Consider the following 25,975-nt stretch of genomic DNA (forward strand, 5'->3'; position numbering starts at 1 on the left):
AGAGGCGGGGAATCATAGCTGGCGAATTAGAGGAGGGGAATCAGAGTTGGGGAATCAGAGGCGGGGAATCAGATATCGGGAAACAGAGGCGGGGAATCAGAGGCGGGGAAACAGAGGCGGGGAATCAGATATGGGGAATCAGAGGTGGGGAATCAGAGGCAGGGAATCAGATGTGCGGAATCAGAGATGGGGAATCAGAGGCAGGGAATCAGAATCAGAAGCAGGGAATCAGTGGCAGGGAATCAGAGGCCGGGAATAAAAGGCGGGGAATCAGAGGCAGGGAATCGGATGTGCGGAATCGGAGATGGGGAATCAGAGGTGGGGATTCAGAGGTGGTGAATCAGAGAAGGGGAATCAGAGGCTGGGAATCAGAGGCAGGGAATCAGATGCAGGGAATCAGAGGCGGGGAATCAAAGCTGGGGAATCAGAGGCGGGGAATGAGAGTTGGGGAATCAGAGGAGGGGAATCAGATATGGGGAAACAGAGGCCGGGAATCAGAGGCAGGGAAACAGAGGCGGGGAATCAGATATGGGAAATCAGAGGTGGGGAATTAGAGGTTGCGAATCAGAGGCGGGATATCAGAGGCGGGGAATCAGAGGCAGGGAATCGGATGTGCGGAATCAGATATGGGGAATCAGAGGTGGGGATTCAGAGGCAGGGAATCAGATGTGCGGAATCAGAGATGGGGAATCAGAGGCAGGGAATCTGAATCAGAAGCGGGGAATCAGAGGCCGGGAATCAGAGGCCGGGAATCAGATTCTGGGAATAAGAGGCCGGGAATCAGAGGTGGGGAATCAGAGTCCGGGAATCAGAGATGGGGATTCAGAGGCAGGGAATGAGATATGGAGAATCAGAGGCGGGTAATCAGAGGCGGGGAAACAGAGGTGGGGAATCAGATATGGAGAATCAGAGGTGGGAAATCAAAGGCGGTGAATCAGAGATGGGGAATCAGAGGCGGGGAATCAGAGGCAGGGAATCAGATGCGGGGATTCAGAGGCGGGGAATCAGAGCTTGCGAATCAGAGGCGGGGAATCAGAGGTGGGCAATCAGAGCCGGGGAATCAGATATGGGGAATCAGAGGTTGTGAATCAGAGGCGGGGAAACAGAGGCGGGGAATCAGAGGGAGGGAATCAGACGCGGGGAATCAGAGGCGGGGTTTCAGAGCTGGGGAATCAGAGGCGGGGAATCAGAGTTGTGGAATCAGAGGCAGGGAATCAGATATGGGGAATCAGAGGCGGGGAATCAGAGGCGGGGAAACAGAGGCGGGGAATCAGAGGCAGGGAATCTGACACGGGGAATCAGAGGCGGGGAATCAGAGATGGCGAATCAGAGGCGGGGAATCAGAGGCAGGGAATCGGACGCCGGGAATCAGAGGCGGGGAATCAGAGTTGGGGAATCAGAGGCGGGGAATCAGAGTTGGTGAATCAGAGGCGGGGAATCAGATATGGGGAAATAGAGGCGGGGAATCAGATATGGGGAATCAGAGGTGTGGAATCAGAGGTTGGGAATCAGAGGCAGGGAATCAGAGGCGGGGAAACAGAGGCGGGGAATCAGATATGGGGAATCAGAGGTGGCGAATCAAAGGCGGTGAAACAGAGATGGGGAATCAGAGGCAGGGAATCAGAGCTGGGGAAACAGAGGCGGGGAATCAGATATGGGGAATCAGAGGTGGGGAATCAGGGGCGGGGAATCAGTGGCAGGGAATCAGAGCTGGGGAATCAGAGGTGGGGAATCAGAGCTGGGGAAACAGAGGCGGGGAATCAGATATGGGGAATCAGAGGCAGGGAATCAGACACGGGGAATCAGAGGCGGGGAATCAGAGATGGCGAATCAGAGGCGGGGAATCAGAGGCAGGGAATCGGACGCCGGGAATCAGAGGCGGGGAATCAGAGTTGGGGAATCAGAGGCGGGGAATCAGAGTTGGGGAATCAGAGGCGGGGAATCAGATATGGGGAAATAGAGGCGGGGAATCAGATATGGGGAATCAGAGGTGGGGATTCAGAGGCAGGGAATCAGATGTGCGGAATCAGAGATGGGGAATCAGAGGCAGGGAATCAGAATCAGAAGCGGGGAATCAGAGGCCGGGAATCAGAGGCCGGGAATCAGATTCTGGGAATAAGAGGCCGGGAATCAGAGGTGGGGAATCAGAGTCCGGGAATCAGAGATGGGGATTCAGAGGCGGGGAATGAGATATGGAGAATCAGAGGCGGGGAATCAGAGGCGGGGAAACAGAGGTGGGGAATCAGATATGGAGAATCAGAGGTGGGGAATCAAAGGCGGTGAATCAGAGATGGGGAATCAGAGGCGGGGAATCAGAGGCAGGGAATCAGATGCGGGGATTCAGAGGCGGGGAATCAGAGCTTGCGAATCAGAGGCGGGGAATCAGAGGTGGGCAATCAGAGCCGGGGAATCAGATATGGGGAATCAGAGGCGGGGAATCAGAGGCGGGGAAACAGAGGCGGGGAATCAGATATGGGGAATCAGAGGTGGGGAATCAGAGGTTGTGAATCAGAGATGGGGAATCAAGGCGGGGAATCAGAGGGAGGGAATCAGACGCGGGGAATCAGAGGCGGGGTTTCAGAGCTGGGGAATCAGAGGCGGGGAATCAGAGTTGTGGAATCAGAGGCAGGGAATCAGATATGGGGAATCAGAGGCGGGGAATCAGAGGCGGGGAAACAGAGGCGGGGAATCAGATATGGGGAATCAGAGGTGGGGAATAAGGGGCAGGGAATCAGTGGCAGGGAATCAGAGGCGGGGAATCTGAGGCGGGGAATCAGAGGCAGGGAATCTGACACGGGGAATCAGAGGCGGGGAATCAGAGATGGCGAATCAGAGGCGGGGAATCAGAGGCAGGGAATCGGACGCCGGGAATCAGAGGCGGGGAATCAGAGTTGGGGAATCAGAGGCGGGGAATCAGAGTTGGTGAATCAGAGGTGGGGAATCAGATATGGGGAAATAGAGGCGGGGAATCAGATATGGGGAATCAGAGGTGTGGAATCAGAGGTTGGGAATCAGAGGCAGGGAATCAGAGGCGGGGAAACAGAGGCGGGGAATCAGATATGGGGAATCAGAGGTGGCGAATCAAAGGCGGTGAAACAGAGATGGGGAATCAGGGCAGGGAATCAGAGGCAGGGAATCAGAGCTGGGGAAACAGAGGCGGGGAATCAGATATGGGGAATCAGAGGTGGGGAATCAGGGGCGGGGAATCAGTGGCAGGGAATCAGAGCTGGGGAATCAGAGGTGGGGAATCAGAGCTGGGGAAACAGAGGCGGGGAATCAGATATGGGGAATCAGAGGCAGGGAATCAGACACGGGGAATCAGAGGCGGGGAATCAGAGATGGCGAATCAGAGGCGGGGAATCAGAGGCAGGGAATCGGACGCCGGGAATCAGAGGCGGGGAATCAGAGTTGGGGAATCAGAGGCGGGGAATCAGAGTTGGGGAATCAGAGGCGGGGAATCAGATATGGGGACATAGAGGCGGGGAATCAGATATGGGGAATCAGAGGTGTGGAATCAGAGGTTGGGAATCAGAGGCAGGGAATCAGAGGCGGGGAAACAGAGGCGGGGAATCAGATATGGGGAATCAGAGGTGGCGAATCAAAGGCGGTGAAACAGAGATGGGGAATCAGGGCAGGGAATCAGAGGCAGGGAATCAGAGCTGGGGAAACAGAGGCGGGGAATCAGATATGGGGAATCAGAGGTGGGGAATCAGGGGCGGGGAATCAGTGGCAGGGAATCAGAGCTGGGGGATCAGAGGTGGGGAATCAGAGCTGGGGAAACAGAGGCGGGGAATCAGATATGGGGAATCAGAGGTGGGGAATCAGGGGCGGGGAATCAGTGGCAGGGAATCAGAGGCCGGGAATAAAAGGCGGGGAATCAGAGCTGGGGAATCAGAGGCGGGGAATCAGAGTTGGGGAATCAGAGGAGGGGAATCAGATATGGGGAAACAGAGGCCGGGAATCAGATGCAGGGAAACAGAGGCGGGGAATCAGATATGGGGAATCAGAGGTGGGGAATTAGTGGTTGCGAATGAGAGGCGGGGAATCAGAGGCTGGGAATCAGAGGCAGGGAATCGGATGTGCGGAATCAGAGATGGGGAATCAGAGGTGGGGATTCAGAGGTGGTGAATCAGAGAAGGGGAATAAGAGGCTGGGAATCAGAGGCAGGGAATCAGACGCAGGGAATCAGAGGCGGGGAATCATAGCTGGCGAATTAGAGGAGGGGAATCAGAGTTGGGGAATCAGAGGCGGGGAATCAGATATCGGGAAACAGAGGCGGGGAATCAGAGGCGGGGAAACAGAGGCGGGGAATCAGATATGGGGAATCAGAGGTGGGGAATCAGAGGCAGGGAATCAGATGTGCGGAATCAGAGATGGGGAATCAGAGGCAGGGAATCAGAATCAGAAGCAGGGAATCAGTGGCAGGGAATCAGAGGCCGGGAATAAAAGGCGGGGAATCAGAGGCAGGGAATCGGATGTGCGGAATCGGAGATGGGGAATCAGAGGCTGGGAATCAGAGGCAGGGAATCAGATGCAGGGAATCAGAGGCGGGGAATCAAAGCTGGGGAATCAGAGGCGGGGAATGAGAGTTGGGGAATCAGAGGAGGGGAATCAGATATGGGGAAACAGAGGCCGGGAATCAGAGGCAGGGAAACAGAGGCGGGGAATCAGATATGGGAAATCAGAGGTGGGGAATTAGAGGTTGCGAATCAGAGGCGGGATATCAGAGGCGGGGAATCAGAGGCAGGGAATCGGATGTGCGGAATCAGATATGGGGAATCAGAGGTGGGGATTCAGAGGCAGGGAATCAGATGTGCGGAATCAGAGATGGGGAATCAGAGGCAGGGAATCTGAATCAGAAGCGGGGAATCAGAGGCCGGGAATCAGAGGCCGGGAATCAGATTCTGGGAATAAGAGGCCGGGAATCAGAGGTGGGGAATCAGAGTCCGGGAATCAGAGATGGGGATTCAGAGGCGGGGAATGAGATATGGAGAATCAGAGGCGGGGAATCAGAGGCGGGGAAACAGAGGTGGGGAATCAGATATGGAGAATCAGAGGTGGGAAATCAAAGGCGGTGAATCAGAGATGGGGAATCAGAGGCGGGGAATCAGAGGCAGGGAATCAGATGCGGGGATTCAGAGGCGGGGAATCAGAGCTTGCGAATCAGAGGCGGGGAATCAGAGGTGGGCAATCAGAGCCGGGGAATCAGATATGGGGAATCAGAGGCGGGGAATCAGAGGCGGGGAAACAGAGGCGGGGAATCAGATATGGGGATTCAGAGGTGGGGAATCAGAGGTTGTGAATCAGAGATGGGGAATCAAGGCGGGGAATCAGAGGGAGGGAATCAGACGCGGGGAATCAGAGGCGGGGTTTCAGAGCTGGGGAATCAGAGGCGGGGAATCAGAGTTGTGGAATCAGAGGCAGGGAATCAGATATGGGGAATCAGAGGCGGGGAATCAGAGGCGGGGAAACAGAGGCGGGGAATCAGATATGGGGAATCAGAGGTGGGGAATCAGGGGCTGGGAATCAGTGGCAGGGAATCAGAGGCGGGGAATCTGAGGCGGGGAATCAGAGGCAGGGAATCTGACACGGGGAATCAGAGGCGGGGAATCAGAGATGGCGAATCAGAGGCGGGGAATCAGAGGCAGGGAATCGGACGCCGGGAATCAGAGGCGGGGAATCAGAGTTGGGAAATCAGAGGCGGGGAATCAGAGTTGGTGAATCAGAGGCGGGGAATCAGATATGGGGAAATAGAGGCGGGGAATCAAATATGGGGAATCAGAGGTGTGGAATCAGAGGTTGGGAATCAGAGGCAGGGAATCAGAGGCGGGGAAACAGAGGCGGGGAATCAGATATGGGGAATCAGAGGTGGCGAATCAAAGGCGGTGAAACAGAGATGGGGAATCAGAGGCAGGGAATCAGAGCTGGGGAAACAGAGGCGGGGAATCAGATATGGGGAATCAGAGGTCGGGAATCAGGGGCGGGGAATCAGTGGCAGGGAATCAGAGCTGGGGAATCAGAGGTGGGGAATCAGAGCTGGGGAAACAGAGGCGGGGAATCAGATATGGGGAATCAGAGGCAGGGAATCAGACACGGGGAATCAGAGGCGGGGAATCAGAGATGGCGAATCAGAGGCGGGGAATCAGAGGCAGGGAATCGGACGCCGGGAATCAGAGGCGGGGAATCAGAGTTGGGGAATCAGAGGCGGGGAATCAGAGTTGGGGAATCAGAGGCGGGGAATCAGATATGGGGAAATAGAGGCGGGGAATCAGATATGGGGAATCAGAGGTGTGGAATCAGAGGTTGGGAATCAGAGGCAGGGAATCAGAGGCGGGGAAACAGAGGCGGGGAATCAGATATGGGGAATCAGAGGTGGCGAATCAAAGGCGGTGAAACAGAGATGGGGAATCAGGGCAGGGAATCAGAGGCAGGGAATCAGAGCTGGGGAAACAGAGGCGGGGAATCAGATATGGGGAATCAGAGGTGGGGAATCAGGGGCGGGGAATCAGTGGCAGGGAATCAGAGCTGGGGAATCAGAGGTGGGGAATCAGAGCTGGGGAAACAGAGGCGGGGAATCAGATATGGGTAATCAGAGGTGGGGAATCAGGGGCGGGGAATCAGTGGCAGGGAATCAGAGGCCGGGAATAAAAGGCGGGGAATCAGAGGAGGGGAATCAGATATGGGGAAACAGAGGCCGGGAATCAGAGGCAGGGAAACAGAGGCGGGGAATCAGATATGGGGAATCAGAGGTGGGGAATTAGAGGTTGCGAATCAGAGGCGGGGAATCAGAGGCTGGGAATCAGAGGCAGGGAATCGGATGTGCGGAATCAGAGATGGGGAATCAGAGGTGGGGATTCAGAGGTGGTGAATCAGAGAAGGGGAATCAGAGGCTGGGAATCAGAGGCAGGGAATCAGACGCAGGGAATCAGAGGCGGGGAATCATAGCTGGCGAATTAGAGGAGGGGAATCAGAGTTGGGGAATCAGAGGCGGGGAATCAGATATCGGGAAACAGAGGCGGGGAATCAGAGGTGGGGAAACAGAGGCGGGGAATCAGATATGGGGAATCAGAGGTGGGGAATCAGAGGCAGGGAATCAGATGTGCGGAATCAGAGATGGGGAATCAGAGGCAGGGAATCAGAATCAGAAGCAGGGAATCAGTGGCAGGGAATCAGAGGCCGGGAATAAAAGGCGGGGAATCAGAGGCAGGGAATCGGATGTGCGAAATCAGAGATGGGGAATCAGAGGTGGGGATTCAGAGGTGGTGAATCAGAGAAGGGGAATCAGAGTTGGGGAATCAGAGGCGGGGAATCAGATATGGGGAAACAGAGGCGGGGAATCAGAGGTGGGGAAACAGAGGCGGGGAATCAGATATGGGGAATCAGAGGTGGGGAATCAGGGGCAGGGAATCAGTGGCAGGGAATCAGACGCGGGGAATCAGAGGCGGGGAATCAGAGGCGGGGAATCAGAGGCGGGGAATCAGAGGCAGGGAATCGGATGTACGGAATCAGAGATGGGGAATCAGAGGTGGGGATTCAGAGGTGGTGAATCAGAGAAGGGGAATCAGAGGCTGGGAATCAGAGGCAGGGAATCAGACGCAGGGAATCAGAGGCGGGGAATCATAGCTGGCGAATTAGAGGAGGGGAATCAGAGTTGGGGAATCAGAGGCGGGGAATCATATATGGGGAATCAGAGGTGGGGAATCAGGGGCAGGGAATCAGTGGCAGGGAATCAGAGGCGGGGAATCATAGCTGGCGAAATAGAGGAAGGGAATCAGAGTTGGGGAAACAGAGGCGGGGAATCAGATATGGGGAATCAGAGGTGGTGAATCAGGGGCAGGGAATCAGTGGCAGGGAATCAGACGCGGGGAATCAGAGACGGGGAATCAGAGGCAGGGAATCAGACACGGGGAATCAGAGGCGGGGAATCAGAGATGGGGAATCAGAGGCGGGGAATCAGAGGCAGGGAATCAGAGGCCGGGAATCAGATGCTGGGAATAAGAGGCCGGGAATCAGAGGTGGGGAAACAGAGGCGGGGAATCAGATATGGGGAATCAGAGGTGGGGAATCAGAGGCGGGGAATCAGTGGCAGGGAATCAGAGGCCGGGAATAAAAGGCGGGGAATCAAAGCTGGGGAATCAGAGGCGGGGAATCAGAGTTGGGGAATCAGAGGAGGGGAATCAGATATGGGGAAACAGAGGCCGGGAATCAGAGGCAGGGAAACAGAGGCGGGGAATCAGATATGGGAAATCAGAGGTGGGGAATTAGAGGTTGCGAATCAGAGGCGGGATATCAGAGGCGGGGAATCAGAGGCAGGGAATCGGATGTGCGGAATCAGATATGGGGAATCAGAGGTGGGGATTCAGAGGCAGGGAATCAGATGTGCGGAATCAGAGATGGGGAATCAGAGGCAGGGAATCAGAATCAGAAGCGGGGAATCAGAGGCCGGGAATCAGAGGCCGGGAATCAGATTCTGGGAATAAGAGGCCGGGAATCAGAGGTGGGGAATCAGAGTCCGGGAATCAGAGATGGGGATTCAGAGGCGGGGAATGAGATATGGAGAATCAGAGGCGGGGAATCAGAGGCGGGGAAACAGAGGTGGTTAATCAGATATGGAGAATCAGAGGTGGGGAATCAAAGGCGGTGAATCAGAGATGGGGAATCAGAGGCGGGGAATCAGAGGCAGGGAATCAGATGCGGGGATTCAGAGGCGGGGAATCAGAGCTTGCGAATCAGAGGCGGGGAATCAGAGGTGGGCAATCAGAGCCGGGGAATCAGATATGGGGAATCAGAGGCGGGGAATCAGAGGCGGGGAAACAGAGGCGGGGAATCAGATATGGGGAATCAGAGGTGGGGAATCAGAGGTTGTGAATCAGAGATGGGGAATCAAGGCGGGGAATCAGAGGGAGGGAATCAGACGCGGGGAATCAGAGGCGGGGTTTCAGAGCTGGGGAATCAGAGGCGGGGAATCAGAGTTGTGGAATCAGAGGCAGGGAATCAGAGGCGGGGAATCAGAGGCGGGGAATCAGAGGCGGGGAAACAGAGGCGGGGAATCAGATATGGGGAATCAGAGGTGGGGAATCAGTGGCAGGGAATCAGTGGCAGGGAATCAGAGGCGGGGAATCTGAGGCGGGGAATCAGAGGCAGGGAATCTGACACGGGGAATCAGAGGCGGGGAATCAGAGATGGCGAATCAGAGGCGGGGAATCAGAGGCAGGGAATCGGACGCCGGGAATCAGAGGCGGGGAATCAGAGTTGGGGAATCAGAGGCGGGGAATCAGAGTTGGTGAATCAGAGGCGGGGAATCAGATATGGGGAAATAGAGGCGGGGAATCAGATATGGGGAATCAGAGGTGTGGAATCAGTGGTTGGGAATCAGAGGCAGGGAATCAGAGGCGGGGAAACAGAGGCGGGGAATCAGATATGGGGAATCAGAGGTGGCGAATCAAAGGCGGTGAAACAGAGATGGGGAATCAGGGCAGGAAATCAGAGGCAGGGAATCAGAGCTGGGGAAACAGAGGCGGGGAATCAGATATGGGGAATCAGAGGTGGGGAATCAGGGGCGGGGAATCAGTGGCAGGGAATCAGAGCTGGGGAATCAGAGGTGGGGAATCAGAGCTGGGGAAACAGAGGCGGGGAATCAGATATGGGGAATCAGAGGCAGGGAATCAGACACGGGGAATCAGAGGCGGGGAATCAGAGATGGCGAATCAGAGGCGGGGAATCAGAGGCAGGGAATCGGACGCCGGGAATCAGAGGTGGGGAATCAGAGTTGGGGAATCAGAGGCGGGGAATCAGAGTTGGGGAATCAGAGGCGGGGAATCAGATATGGGGACATAGAGGCTGGGAATCAGATATGGGGAATCAGAGGTGTGGAATCAGAGGTTGGGAATCAGAGGCAGGGAATCAGAGGCGGGGAAACAGAGGCGGGGAATCAGATATGGGGAATCAGAGGTGGCGAATCAAAGTCGGTGAAACAGAGATGGGGAATCAGGGCAGGGAATCAGAGGCAGGGAATCAGAGCTGGGGAAACAGAGGCGGGGAATCAGATATGGGGAATCAGAGGTGGGGAATCAGGGGCGGGGAATCAGTGGCAGGGAATCAGAGCTGGGGGATCAGAGGTGGGGAATCAGAGCTGGGGAAACAGAGGCGGGGAATCAGATATGGGGAATCAGAGGTGGGGAATCAGGGGCGGGGAATCAGTGGCAGGGAATCAGAGGCCGGGAATAAAAGGCGGGGAATCAGAGCTGGGGAATCAGAGGCGGGGAATCAGAGTTGGGGAATCAGAGGAGGGGAATCAGATATGGGGAAACAGAGGCCGGGAATCAGAGGCAGGGAAACAGAGGCGGGGAATCAGATATGGGGAATCAGAGGTGGGGAATTAGTGGTTGCGAATCAGAGGCGGGGAATCAGAGGCTGGGAATCAGAGGCAGGGAATCGGATGTGCGGAATCAGAGATGGGGAATCAGAGGTGGGGATTCAGAGGTGGTGAATCAGAGAAGGGGAATAAGAGGCTGGGAATCAGAGGCAGGGAATCAGACGCAGGGAATCAGAGGCGGGGAATCATAGCTGGCGAATTAGAGGAGGGGAATCAGAGTTGGGGAATCAGAGGCGGGGAATCAGATATCGGGAAACAGAAGCGGGGAATCAGAGGCGGGGAAACAGAGGCGGGGAATCAGATATGGGGAATCAGAGGTGGGGAATCAGAGGCAGGGAATCAGATGTGCGGAATCAGAGATGGGGAATCAGAGGCAGGGAATCAGAATCAGAAGCAGGGAATCAGTGGCAGGGAATCAGAGGCCGGGAATAAAAGGCGGGGAATCAGAGGCAGGGAATCGGATGTGCGGAATCGGAGATGGGGAATCAGAGGTGGGGATTCAGAGGTGGTGAATCAGAGAAGGGGAATCAGAGGCTGGGAATCAGAGGCAGGGAATCAGATGCAGGGAATCAGAGGCGGGGAATCAAAGCTGGGGAATCAGAGGCGGGGAATCAGATTTGGGGAATCAGAGGAGGGGAATCAGATATGGGGAAACAGAGGCCGGGAATCAGAGGCAGGGAAACAGAGGCGGGGAATCAGATATGGGAAATCAGAGGTGGGGAATTAGAGGTTGCGAATCAGAGGCGGGATATCAGAGGCGGGGAATCAGAGGCAGGGAATCGGATGTGCGGAATCAGATATGGGGAATCAGAGGTGGGGATTCAGAGGCAGGGAATCAGATGTGCGGAATCAGAGATGGGGAATCAGAGGCAGGGAATCTGAATCAGAAGCGGGGAATCAGAGGCCGGGAATCAGAGGCCGGGAATCAGATTCTGGGAATAAGAGGCCGGGAATCAGAGGTGGGGAATCAGAGTCCGGGAATCAGAGATGGGGATTCAGAGGCGGGGAATGAGATATGGAGAATCAGAGACGGGGAATCAGAGGCGGGGAAACAGAGGTGGGGAATCAGATATGGAGAATCAGAGGTGGGGAATCAAAGGCGGTGAATCAGAGATGGGGAATCAGAGGCGGGGAATCAGAGGCAGGGAATCAGATGCGGGGATTCAGAGGCGGGGAATCAGAGCTTGCGAATCAGAGGCGGGGAATCAGAGGTGGGCAATCAGAGCCGGGGAATCAGATATGGGGAATCAGAGGCGGGGAATCAGAGGCGGGGAAACAGAGGCGGGGAATCAGATATGGGGAATCAGAGGTGGGGAATCAGAGGTTGTGAATCAGAGATGGGGAATCAAGGCGGGGAATCAGAGGGAGGGAATCAGACGCGGGGAATCAGAGGCGGGGTTTCAGAGCTGGGGAATCAGAGGCGGGGAATCAGAGTTGTGGAATCAGAGGCAGGGAATCAGATATGGGGAATCAGAGGTGGGGAATCAGAGGCGGGGAAACAGAGGCGGGGAATCAGATATGGGGAATCAGAGGTGGGGAATCAGGGGCAGGGAATCAGTGGCAGGGAATCAGAGGCGGGGAATCTGAGGCGGGGAATCAGAGGCAGGGAATCAGACACGGGGAATCAGAGGCGTGGAATCAGAGATGGCGAATCAGAGGCGGGGAATCAGAGGCAGGGAATCGGACGCCGGGAATCAGAGGCGGGGAATCAGAGTTGGGGAATCAGAGGCGGGGAATCAGAGTTGGTGAATCAGAGGCGGGGAATCAGATATGGGGAAATAGAGGCGGGGAATCAGATATGGGGAATCAGAGGTGTGGAATCAGAGGTTGGGAATCAGAGGCAGGGAATCAGAGGCGGGGAAACAGAGGCGGGGAATCAGATATGGGGAATCAGAGGTGGCGAATCAAAGGCGGTGAAACAGAGATGGGGAATCAGGGCAGGGAATCAGAGGCAGGGAATCAGAGCTGGGGAAACAGAGGCGGGGAATCAGATATGGTGAATCAGAGGTGGGGAATCAGGGGCGGGGAATCAGTGGCAGGGAATCAGAGCTGGGGAATCAGAGGTGGGGAATCAGAGCTGGGGAAACAGAGGCGGGGAATCAGATATGGGGAATCAGAGGCAGGGAATCAGACACGGGGAATCAGAGGCGGGGAATCAGAGATGGCGAATCAGAGGCGGGGAATCAGAGGCAGGGAATCGGACGCCGGGAATCAGAGGCGGGGAATCAGAGTTGGGGAATCAGAGGCGGGGAATCAGAGTTGGGGAATCAGAGGCGGGGAATCAGATATGGGGACATAGAGGCGGGGAATCAGATATGGGGAATCAGAGGTGTGGAATCAGAGGTTGGGAATCAGAGGCAGGGAATCAGAGGCGGGGAAACAGAGGCGGGGAATCAGATATGGGGAATCAGAGGTGGCGAATCAAAGGCGGTGAAACAGAGATGGGGAATCAGGGCAGGGAATCAGAGGCAGGGAATCAGAGCTGGGGAAACAGAGGCGGGGAATCAGATATGGGGAATCAGAGGTGGGGAATCAGGGGCGGGGAATCAGTGGCAGGGAATCTGAGCTGGGGGATCAGAGGTGGGGAATCAGAGCTGGGGAAACAGAGGCGGGGAATCAGATATGGGGAATCAGAGGTGGGGAATCAGGGGCGGGGAATCAGTGGCAGGGAATCAGAGGCCGGGAATAAAAGGCGGGGAATCAGAGCTGGGGAATCAGAGGCGGGGAATCAGAGTTGGGGAATCAGAGGAGGGGAATCAGATATGGGGAAACAGAGGCCGGGAATCAGAGGCAGGGAAACAGAGGCGGGGAATCAGATATGGGGAATCAGAGGTGGGGAATTAGAGGTTGCGAATCAGAGGCGGGGAATCAGAGGCTGGGAATCAGAGGCAGGGAATCGGATGTGCGGAATCAGAGATGGGGAATCAGAGGTGGGGATTCAGAGGTGGTGAATCAGAGAAGGGGAATCAGAGGCTGGGAATCAGAGGCAGGGAATCAGACGCAGGGAATCAGAGGCGGGGAATCATAGCTGGCGAATTAGAGGAGGGGAATCAGAGTTGGGGAATCAGAGGCGGGGAATCAGATATCGGGAAACAGAGGTGGGGAATCAGAGGCGGGGAAACAGAGGCGGGGAATCAGATATGGGGAATCAGAGGTGGGGAATCAGAGGCAGGGAATTAGATGTGCGGAATCAGAGATGGGGAATAAGAGGCAGGGAATCAGAATCAGAAGCAGGGAATCAGTGGCAGGGAATCAGAGGCCGGGAATAAAAGGCGGGGAATCAGAGGCAGGGAATCGGATGTGCGGAATCAGAGATGGGGAATCAGAGGTGGGGATTCAGAGGTGGTGAATCAGAGAAGGGGAATCAGAGGCTGGGAATCAGAGGCAGGGAATCAGATGCAGGGAATCAGAGGCGGGGAATCATAGCTGGCGAATTAGAGGAGGGGAATCAGAGTTGGGGAATCAGAGGCGGGGAATCAGATATGGGGAAACAGAGGCGGGGAATCAGAGGTGGGGAAACAGAGGCGGGGAATCAGATATGGGGAATCAGAGGTGGGGAATCAGGGGCAGGGAATCAGTGGCAGGGAATCAGACGCGGGGAATCAGAGGCGGGGAATCAGAGGCAGGGAATCAGAGGCGGGGAATCAGAGGCAGGGAATCGGATGTGCGGAATCAGAGATGGGGAATCAGAGGTGGGGATTCAGAGGTGGTGAATCAGAGAAGGGGAATCAGAGGCTGGGAATCAGAGGCAGGGAATCAGACGCAGGGAATCAGAGGCGGGGAATCATAGCTGCCGAATTAGAGGAGGGGAATCAGAGTTGGGGAATCAGAGGCGGGGAATCATATATGGGGAATCAGAGGTGGGGAATCAGGGGCAGGGAATCAGTGGCAGGGAATCAGAGGCGGGGAATCATAGCTGGCGAATTAGAGGAAGGGAATCAGAGTTGGGGAAACAGAGGCGGGGAATCAGATATGGGGAATCAGAGGTGGGGAATCAGGGGCAGGGAATCAGTGGCAGGGAATCAGACGCGGGGAATCAGAGACGGGGAATCAGAGGCAGGGAATCAGACACGGGGAATCAGAGGCGGGGAATCAGAGATGGGGAATCAGAGGCGGGGAATCAGAGGCAGGGAATCAGAGGCCGGGAATCAGATGCTGGGAATAAGAAGCCGGGAATCAGAGGTGGGGAAACAGAGGCGGGGAATCAGATATGGGGAATCAGAGGTGGGGAATCAGAGGCGGGGAATCAGTGGCAGGGAATCAGAGGCCGGGAATAAAAGGCGGGGAATCAAAGCTGGGGAATCAGAGGCGGGGAATCAGAGTTGGGGAATCAGAGGAGGGGAATCAGATATGGGGAAACAGAGGCCGGGAATCAGAGGCAGGGAAACAGAGGCTGGGAATCAGATATGGGAAATCAGAGGTGGGGAATTAGAGGTTGCGAATCAGAGGCGGGATATCAGAGGCGGGGAATCAGAGGCAGGGAATCGGATGTGCGGAATCAGAGATGGGGAATCAGAGGTGGGGATTCAGAGGTGGTGAATCAGAGAAGGGGAATCAGAGGCTGGAAATCAGAGGCAGGGAATCAGACGCAGGGAATCAGAGGCGGGGAATCATAGCTGGCGAATTAGAGGAGGGGAATCAGAGTTGGGGAATCAGAGGCGGGGAATCAGATATGGGGAAACAGAGGCGGGGAATCAGAGGCGGGGAAACAGAGGCGGGGAATCAGATATGGGGAATCAGAGGTGGGGAATCAGAGGCAGGGAATCAGATGTGCGGAATCAGAGATGGGGAATCAGAGGCAGGGAATCAGAATCAGAAGCAGGGAATCAGAGGCCGGGAATCAGAGGCCGGAATCAGATGCTGGCAATCAGAGGCCTGGAATCAGAGGCGGGGAATCAGAGGCAGGGAATCAGATGCGGGGAATCAGAGGCGGGGAACCAGAGCTGGGGAATCAGAGGCAGGGTATTAGAGTTGGGGAATCAGAGGCGGGGAATCAGATATGGGGAAACAGAGTTGGGGAATCAGAGGCGGGGAAACAGAGGCAGGGTATCAGATATGGGGAATCAGAGGCGGGGAATCAGAGGTGGGGAATCATAGGCAGGGAATCGGATGTGCGGAATCAGAGATGGGGAATCAGAGGCCGGGAATCAGAGGTGGTGAATCAGATATGGGGAATCAGAGGCGGGGAATCAGAGGCAGGGAATCAGACGCGGGGAATCAGAGGTGGGCAATCAGAGGCGGGGAATCAGATATGGGGAAACAGAGGCGGGGAATCAGAGGCGGGAAAACAGAGGCGGGGAATTAGATATGGGGAATCAGAGGTGGGGAATCAGAGGTGGTGAATCAGTGATGGGGAATCACAGGTGGGGAATCAGAGGCAGGGAATAGAACGCGGGGAATCAGAGGCAGGGAATCAGAGCTGGGGAATCAGAGGCGGGGAATCAGATATGGGGAATCGGATGCAGGGAATCAGAGGCGGGGAATCAGAGCTGGGGAATCAGAGGCGGGGAATCAGAGTTGGGGCATCAGAGGTGGGGAATTAGATATAGGTAAACAGAGGCGGGGAATCAGATATGGGGAAACAGAGGCGGGGAATCAGAGGCGGGGAAACAGAGGCGGGGAATCAGATATGGGGAAATAGAGGCGGGGAATCAGATATGGGGAATCAGAGGTGTGGAATCAGAGGTTGGGAATCAGAGGCAGGGAATCAGAGGCGGGGAAACAGAGGCGGGGAATCAGATATGGGGAATCAGAGGTGGCGAATCAAAGGCGGTGAAACAGAGATGGGGAATCAGGGCAGGGAATCAGAGGCAGGGAATCAGAGCTGGGGAAACAGAGGCGGGGAATCAGATATGGGGAATCAGAGGTGGGGAATCAGGGGCGGGGAATCAGTGGCAGGGAATCAGAGCTGGGGAATCAGAGGTGGGGAATCAGAGCTGGGGAAACAGAGGCGGGGAATCAGATATGGGGAATCAGAGGCAGGGAATCAGACACGGGGAATCAGAGGCGGGGAATCAGAGATGGCGAATCAGAGGCGGGGAATCAGAGGCAGGGAATCGGACGCCGGGAATCAGAGGCGGGGAATCAGAGTTGGGGAATCAGAGGCGGGGAATCAGAGTTGGTGAATCAGAGGCGGGGAATCAGATATGGGGAAATAGAGGCGGGGAATCAGATATGGGGAATCAGAGGTGTGGAATCAGAGGTTGGGAATCAGAGGCAGGGAATCAGAGGCGGGGAAACAGAGGCGGGGAATCAGATATGGGGAATCAGAGGTGGCGAATCAAATGCGGTGAAACAGAGATGGGGAATCAGGGCAGGGAATCAGAGGCAGGGAATCAGAGCTGGGGAAACAGAGGCGGGGAATCAGATATGGGGAATCAGAGGTGGGGAATCAGGGGCGGGGAATCAGTGGCAGGGAATCAGAGCTGGGGAATCAGAGGTGGGGAATCAGAGCTGGGGAAACAGAGGCGGGTAATCAGATATGGGGAATCAGAGGCAGGGAATCAGACACGGGGAATCAGAGGCGGGGAATCAGAGATGGCGAATCAGAGGCGGGGAATCAGAGGCAGGGAATCGGACGCCGGGAATCAGAGGCGGGGAATCAGAGTTGGGGAATCAGAGGCGGGGAATCAGAGTTGGGGAATCAGAGGCGGGGAATCAGATATGGGGAAATAGAGGCGGGGAATCAGATATGGGGAATCAGAGGTGTGGAATCAGAGGTTGGGAATCAGAGGCAGGGAATCAGAGGCGGGGAAACAGAGGCGGGGAATCAGATATGGGGAATCAGAGGTGGCGAATCAAAGGCGGTGAAACAGAGATGGGGAATCAGGGCAGGGAATCAGAGGCAGGGAATCAGAGCTGGGGAAACAGAGGCGGGGAATCAGATATGGGGAATCAGAGGTGGGGAATCAGGGGCGGGGAATCAGTGGCAGGGAATCAGAGCTGGGGAATCAGAGGTGGGGAATCAGAGCTGGGGAAACAGAGGCGGGGAATCAGATATGGGGAATCAGAGGTGGGGAATCAGGGGCGGGGAATCAGTGGCAGGGAATCAGAGGCCGGGAATAAAAGGCGGGGAATCAGAGGAGGGGAATCAGATATCGGGAAACAGAAGCGGGGAATCAGAGGCGGGGAAACAGAGGCGGGGAATCAGATATGGGGAATCAGAGGTGGGGAATCAGAGGCAGGGAATCAGATGTGCGGAATCAGAGATGGGGAATCAGAGGCAGGGAATCAGAATCAGAAGCAGGGAATCAGTGGCAGGGAATCAGAGGCCGGGAATAAAAGGCGGGGAATCAGAGGCAGGGAATCGGATGTGCGGAATCGGAGATGGGGAATCAGAGGTGGGGATTCAGAGGTGGTGAATCAGAGAAGGGGAATCAGAGGCTGGGAATCAGAGGCAGGGAATCAGATGCAGGGAATCAGAGGCGGGGAATCAAAGCTGGGGAATCAGAGGCGGGGAATCAGATTTGGGGAATCAGAGGAGGGGAATCAGATATGGGGAAACAGAGGCCGGGAATCAGAGGCAGGGAAACAGAGGCGGGGAATCAGATATGGGAAATCAGAGGTGGGGAATTAGAGGTTGCGAATCAGAGGCGGGATATCAGAGGCGGGGAATCAGAGGCAGGGAATCGGATGTGCGGAATCAGATATGGGGAATCAGAGGTGGGGATTCAGAGGCAGGGAATCAGATGTGCGGAATCAGAGATGGGGAATCAGAGGCAGGGAATCTGAATCAGAAGCGGGGAATCAGAGGCCGGGAATCAGAGGCCGGGAATCAGATTCTGGGAATAAGAGGCCGGGAATCAGAGGTGGGGAATCAGAGTCCGGGAATCAGAGATGGGGATTCAGAGGCGGGGAATGAGATATGGAGAATCAGAGACGGGGAATCAGAGGCGGGGAAACAGAGGTGGGGAATCAGATATGGAGAATCAGAGGTGGGGAATCAAAGGCGGTGAATCAGAGATGGGGAATCAGAGGCGGGGAATCAGAGGCAGGGAATCAGATGCGGGGATTCAGAGGCGGGGAATCAGAGCTTGCGAATCAGAGGCGGGGAATCAGAGGTGGGCAATCAGAGCCGGGGAATCAGATATGGGGAATCAGAGGCGGGGAATCAGAGGCGGGGAAACAGAGGCGGGGAATCAGATATGGGGAATCAGAGGTGGGGAATCAGAGGTTGTGAATCAGAGATGGGGAATCAAGGCGGGGAATCAGAGGGAGGGAATCAGACGCGGGGAATCAGAGGCGGGGTTTCAGAGCTGGGGAATCAGAGGCGGGGAATCAGAGTTGTGGAATCAGAGGCAGGGAATCAGATATGGGGAATCAGAGGTGGGGAATCAGAGGCGGGGAAACAGAGGCGGGGAATCAGATATGGGGAATCAGAGGTGGGGAATCAGGGGCAGGGAATCAGTGGCAGGGAATCAGAGGCGGGGAATCTGAGGCGGGGAATCAGAGGCAGGGAATCAGACACGGGGAATCAGAGGCGTGGAATCAGAGATGGCGAATCAGAGGCGGGGAATCAGAGGCAGGGAATCGGACGCCGGGAATCAGAGGCGGGGAATCAGAGTTGGGGAATCAGAGGCGGGGAATCAGAGTTGGTGAATCAGAGGCGGGGAATCAGATATGGGGAAATAGAGGCGGGGAATCAGATATGGGGAATCAGAGGTGTGGAATCAGAGGTTGGGAATCAGAGGCAGGGAATCAGAGGCGGGGAAACAGAGGCGGGGTATCAGATATGGGGAATCAGAGGTGGCGAATCAAAGGCGGTGAAACAGAGATGGGGAATCAGGGCAGGGAATCAGAGGCAGGGAATCAGAGCTGGGGAAACAGAGGCGGGGAATCAGATATGGTGAATCAGAGGTGGGGAATCAGGGGCGGGGAATCAGTGGCAGGGAATCAGAGCTGGGGAATCAGAGGTGGGGAATCAGAGCTGGGGAAACAGAGGCGGGGAATCAGATATGGGGAATCAGAGGCAGGGAATCAGACACGGGGAATCAGAGGCGGGGTTTCAGAGCTGGGGAATCAGAGGCGGGGAATCAGAGTTGTGGAATCAGAGGCAGGGAATCAGATATGGGGAATCAGAGGTGGGGAATCAGAGGCGGGGAAACAGAGGCGGGGAATCAGATATGGGGAATCAGAGGTGGGGAATCAGGGGCAGGGAATCAGTGGCAGGGAATCAGAGGCGGGGAATCTGAGGCGGGGAATCAGAGGCAGGGAATCAGACACGGGGAATCAGAGGCGTGGAATCAGAGATGGCGAATCAGAGGCGGGGAATCAGAGGCAGGGAATCGGACGCCGGGAATCAGAGGCGGGGAATCAGAGTTGGGGAATCAGAGGCGGGGAATCAGAGTTGGTGAATCAGAGGCGGGGAATCAGATATGGGGAAATAGAGGCGGGGAATCAGATATGGGGAATCAGAGGTGTGGAATCAGAGGTTGGGAATCAGAGGCAGGGAATCAGAGGCGGGGAAACAGAGGCGGGGAATCAGATATGGGGAATCAGAGGTGGCGAATCAAAGGCGGTGAAACAGAGATGGGGAATCAGGGCAGGGAATCAGAGGCAGGGAATCAGAGCTGGGGAAACAGAGGCGGGGAATCAGATATGGTGAATCAGAGGTGGGGAATCAGGGGCGGGGAATCAGTGGCAGGGAATCAGAGCTGGGGAATCAGAGGTGGGGAATCAGAGCTGGGGAAACAGAGGCGGGGAATCAGATATGGGGAATCAGAGGCAGGGAATCAGACACGGGGAATCAGAGGCGGGGAATCAGAGATGGCGAATCAGAGGCGGGGAATCAGAGGCAGGGAATCGGACGCCGGGAATCAGAGGCGGGGAATCAGAGTTGGGGAATCAGAGGCGGGGAATCAGAGTTGGGGAATCAGAGGCGGGGAATCAGATATGGGGACATAGAGGCGGGGAATCAGATATGGGGAATCAGAGGTGTGGAATCAGAGGTTGGGAATCAGAGGCAGGGAATCAGAGGCGGGGAAACAGAGGCGGGGAATCAGATATGGGGAATCAGAGGTGGCGAATCAAAGGCGGTGAAACAGAGATGGGGAATCAGGGCAGGGAATCAGAGGCAGGGAATCAGAGCTGGGGAAACAGAGGCGGGGAATCAGATATGGGGAATCAGAGGTGGGGAATCAGGGGCGGGGAATCAGTGGCAGGGAATCTGAGCTGGGGGATCAGAGGTGGGGAATCAGAGCTGGGGAATCAGAGGCGTGGAATCAGAGATGGCGAATCAGAGGCGGGGAATCAGAGGCAGGGAATCGGACGCCGGGAATCAGAGGCGGGGAATCAGAGTTGGGGAATCAGAGGCGGGGAATCAGAGTTGGTGAATCAGAGGCGGGGAATCAGATATGGGGAAATAGAGGCGGGGAATCAGATATGGGGAATCAGAGGTGTGGAATCAGAGGTTGGGAATCAGAGGCAGGGAATCAGAGGCGGGGAAACAGAGGCGGGGTATCAGATATGGGGAATCAGAGGTGGCGAATCAAAGGCGGTGAAACAGAGATGGGGAATCAGGGCAGGGAATCAGAGGCAGGGAATCAGAGCTGGGGAAACAGAGGCGGGGAATCAGATATGGTGAATCAGAGGTGGGGAATCAGGGGCGGGGAATCAGTGGCAGGGAATCAGAGCTGGGGAATCAGAGGTGGGGAATCAGAGCTGGGGAAACAGAGGCGGGGAATCAGATATGGGGAATCAGAGGCAGGGAATCAGACACGGGGAATCAGAGGCGGGGTTTCAGAGCTGGGGAATCAGAGGCGGGGAATCAGAGTTGTGGAATCAGAGGCAGGGAATCAGATATGGGGAATCAGAGGTGGGGAATCAGAGGCGGGGAAACAGAGGCGGGGAATCAGATATGGGGAATCAGAGGTGGGGAATCAGAGGCAGGGAATCAGATGTGCGGAATCAGAGATGGGGAATCAGAGGCAGGGAATCAGAATCAGAAGCAGGGAATCAGAGGCCGGGAATCAGAGGCCGGAATCAGATGCTGGCAATCAGAGGCCTGGAATCAGAGGCGGGGAATCAGAGGCAGGGAATCAGATGCGGGGAATCAGAGGCGGGGAACCAGAGCTGGGGAATCAGAGGCAGGGTATTAGAGTTGGGGAATCAGAGGCGGGGAATCAGATATGGGGAAACAGAGTTGGGGAATCAGAGGCGGGGAAACAGAGGCAGGGTATCAGATATGGGGAATCAGAGGCGGGGAATCAGAGGTGGGGAATCATAGGCAGGGAATCGGATGTGCGGAATCAGAGATGGGGAATCAGAGGCCGGGAATCAGAGGTGGTGAATCAGATATGGGGAATCAGAGGCGGGGAATCAGAGGCAGGGAATCAGACGCGGGGAATCAGAGGTGGGCAATCAGAGGCGGGGAATCAGATATGGGGAAACAGAGGCGGGGAATCAGAGGCGGGAAAACAGAGGCGGGGAATTAGATATGGGGAATCAGAGGTGGGGAATCAGAGGTGGTGAATCAGTGATGGGGAATCACAGGTGGGGAATCAGAGGCAGGGAATAGAACGCGGGGAATCAGAGGCAGGGAATCAGAGCTGGGGAATCAGAGGCGGGGAATCAGATATGGGGAATCGGATGCAGGGAATCAGAGGCGGGGAATCAGAGCTGGGGAATCAGAGGCGGGGAATCAGAGTTGGGGCATCAGAGGTGGGGAATTAGATATAGGTAAACAGAGGCGGGGAATCAGATATGGGGAAACAGAGGCGGGGAATCAGAGGCGGGGAAACAGAGGCGGGGAATCAGATATGGGGAAATAGAGGCGGGGAATCAGATATGGGGAATCAGAGGTGTGGAATCAGAGGTTGGGAATCAGAGGCAGGGAATCAGAGGCGGGGAAACAGAGGCGGGGAATCAGATATGGGGAATCAGAGGTGGCGAATCAAAGGCGGTGAAACAGAGATGGGGAATCAGGGCAGGGAATCAGAGGCAGGGAATCAGAGCTGGGGAAACAGAGGCGGGGAATCAGATATGGGGAATCAGAGGTGGGGAATCAGGGGCGGAGAATCAGTGGCAGGGAATCAGAGCTGGGGAATCAGAGGTGGGGAATCAGAGCTGGGGAAACAGAGGCGGGGAATCAGATATGGGGAATCAGAGGCAGGGAATCAGACACGGGGAATCAGAGGCGGGGAATCAGAGATGGCGAATCAGAGGCGGGGAATCAGAGGCAGGGAATCGGACGCCGGGAATCAGAGGCGGGGAATCAGAGTTGGGGAATCAGAGGCGGGGAATCAGAGTTGGTGAATCAGAGGCGGGGAATCAGATATGGGGAAATAGAGGCGGGGAATCAGATATGGGGAATCAGAGGTGTGGAATCAGAGGTTGGGAATCAGAGGCAGGGAATCAGAGGCGGGGAAACAGAGGCGGGGAATCAGATATGGGGAATCAGAGGTGGCGAATCAAATGCGGTGAAACAGAGATGGGGAATCAGGGCAGGGAATCAGAGGCAGGGAATCAGAGCTGGGGAAACAGAGGCGGGGAATCAGATATGGGGAATCAGAGGTGGGGAATCAGGGGCGGGGAATCAGTGGCAGGGAATCAGAGCTGGGGAATCAGAGGTGGGGAATCAGAGCTGGGGAAACAGAGGCGGGTAATCAGATATGGGGAATCAGAGGCAGGGAATCAGACACGGGGAATCAGAGGCGGGGAATCAGAGATGGCGAATCAGAGGCGGGGAATCAGAGGCAGGGAATCGGACGCCGGGAATCAGAGGCGGGGAATCAGAGTTGGGGAATCAGAGGCGGGGAATCAGAGTTGGGGAATCAGAGGCGGGGAATCAGATATGGGGAAATAGAGGCGGGGAATCAGATATGGGGAATCAGAGGTGTGGAATCAGAGGTTGGGAATCAGAGGCAGGGAATCAGAGGCGGGGAAACAGAGGCGGGGAATCAGATATGGGGAATCAGAGGTGGCGAATCAAAGGCGGTGAAACAGAGATGGGGAATCAGGGCAGGGAATCAGAGGCAGGGAATCAGAGCTGGGGAAACAGAGGCGGGGAATCAGATATGGGGAATCAGAGGTGGGGAATCAGGGGCGGGGAATCAGTGGCAGGGAATCAGAGCTGGGGAATCAGAGGTGGGGAATCAGAGCTGGGGAAACAGAGGCGGGGAATCAGATATGGGGAATCAGAGGTGGGGAATCAGGGGCGGGGAATCAGTGGCAGGGAATCAGAGGCCGGGAATAAAAGGCGGGGAATCAGAGGAGGGGAATCAGATATCGGGAAACAGAAGCGGGGAATCAGAGGCGGGGAAACAGAGGCGGGGAATCAGATATGGGGAATCAGAGGTGGGGAATCAGAGGCAGGGAATCAGATGTGCGGAATCAGAGATGGGGAATCAGAGGCAGGGAATCAGAATCAGAAGCAGGGAATCAGTGGCAGGGAATCAGAGGCCGGGAATAAAAGGCGGGGAATCAGAGGCAGGGAATCGGATGTGCGGAATCGGAGATGGGGAATCAGAGGTGGGGATTCAGAGGTGGTGAATCAGAGAAGGGGAATCAGAGGCTGGGAATCAGAGGCAGGGAATCAGATGCAGGGAATCAGAGGCGGGGAATCAAAGCTGGGGAATCAGAGGCGGGGAATCAGATTTGGGGAATCAGAGGAGGGGAATCAGATATGGGGAAACAGAGGCCGGGAATCAGAGGCAGGGAAACAGAGGCGGGGAATCAGATATGGGAAATCAGAGGTGGGGAATTAGAGGTTGCGAATCAGAGGCGGGATATCAGAGGCGGGGAATCAGAGGCAGGGAATCGGATGTGCGGAATCAGATATGGGGAATCAGAGGTGGGGATTCAGAGGCAGGGAATCAGATGTGCGGAATCAGAGATGGGGAATCAGAGGCAGGGAATCTGAATCAGAAGCGGGGAATCAGAGGCCGGGAATCAGAGGCCGGGAATCAGATTCTGGGAATAAGAGGCCGGGAATCAGAGGTGGGGAATCAGAGTCCGGGAATCAGAGATGGGGATTCAGAGGCGGGGAATGAGATATGGAGAATCAGAGACGGGGAATCAGAGGCGGGGAAACAGAGGTGGGGAATCAGATATGGAGAATCAGAGGTGGGGAATCAAAGGCGGTGAATCAGAGATGGGGAATCAGAGGCGGGGAATCAGAGGCAGGGAATCAGATGCGGGGATTCAGAGGCGGGGAATCAGAGCTTGCGAATCAGAGGCGGGGAATCAGAGGTGGGCAATCAGAGCCGGGGAATCAGATATGGGGAATCAGAGGCGGGGAATCAGAGGCGGGGAAACAGAGGCGGGGAATCAGATATGGGGAATCAGAGGTGGGGAATCAGAGGTTGTGAATCAGAGATGGGGAATCAAGGCGGGGAATCAGAGGGAGGGAATCAGACGCGGGGAATCAGAGGCGGGGTTTCAGAGCTGGGGAATCAGAGGCGGGGAATCAGAGTTGTGGAATCAGAGGCAGGGAATCAGATATGGGGAATCAGAGGTGGGGAATCAGAGGCGGGGAAACAGAGGCGGGGAATCAGATATGGGGAATCAGAGGTGGGGAATCAGGGGCAGGGAATCAGTGGCAGGGAATCAGAGGCGGGGAATCTGAGGCGGGGAATCAGAGGCAGGGAATCAGACACGGGGAATCAGAGGCGTGGAATCAGAGATGGCGAATCAGAGGCGGGGAATCAGAGGCAGGGAATCGGACGCCGGGAATCAGAGGCGGGGAATCAGAGTTGGGGAATCAGAGGCGGGGAATCAGAGTTGGTGAATCAGAGGCGGGGAATCAGATATGGGGAAATAGAGGCGGGGAATCAGATATGGGGAATCAGAGGTGTGGAATCAGAGGTTGGGAATCAGAGGCAGGGAATCAGAGGCGGGGAAACAGAGGCGGGGTATCAGATATGGGGAATCAGAGGTGGCGAATCAAAGGCGGTGAAACAGAGATGGGGAATCAGGGCAGGGAATCAGAGGCAGGGAATCAGAGCTGGGGAAACAGAGGCGGGGAATCAGATATGGTGAATCAGAGGTGGGGAATCAGGGGCGGGGAATCAGTGGCAGGGAATCAGAGCTGGGGAATCAGAGGTGGGGAATCAGAGCTGGGGAAACAGAGGCGGGGAATCAGATATGGGGAATCAGAGGCAGGGAATCAGACACGGGGAATCAGAGGCGGGGAATCAGAGATGGCGAATCAGAGGCGGGGAATCAGAGGCAGGGAATCGGACGCCGGGAATCAGAGGCGGGGAATCAGAGTTGGGGAATCAGAGGCGGCGAATCAGAGTTGGGGAATCAGAGGCGGGGAATCAGATATGGGGACATAGAGGCGGGGAATCAGATATGGGGAATCAGAGGTGTGGAATCAGAGGTTGGGAATCAGAGGCAGGGAATCAGAGGCGGGGAAACAGAGGCGGGGAATCAGATATGGGGAATCAGAGGTGGCGAATCAAAGGCGGTGAAACAGAGATGGGGAATCAGGGCAGGGAATCAGAGGCAGGGAATCAGAGCTGGGGAAACAGAGGCGGGGAATCAGATATGGGGAATCAGAGGTGGGGAATCAGGGGCGGGGAATCAGTGGCAGGGAATCTGAGCTGGGGGATCAGAGGTGGGGAATCAGAGCTGGGGAAACAGAGGCGGGGAATCAGATAT

Source organism: Narcine bancroftii, chromosome 4 (assembly GCF_036971445.1).
Source record: "Narcine bancroftii isolate sNarBan1 chromosome 4, sNarBan1.hap1, whole genome shotgun sequence".
Classification (NCBI taxonomy): Eukaryota; Metazoa; Chordata; class Chondrichthyes; order Torpediniformes; family Narcinidae; genus Narcine; species Narcine bancroftii.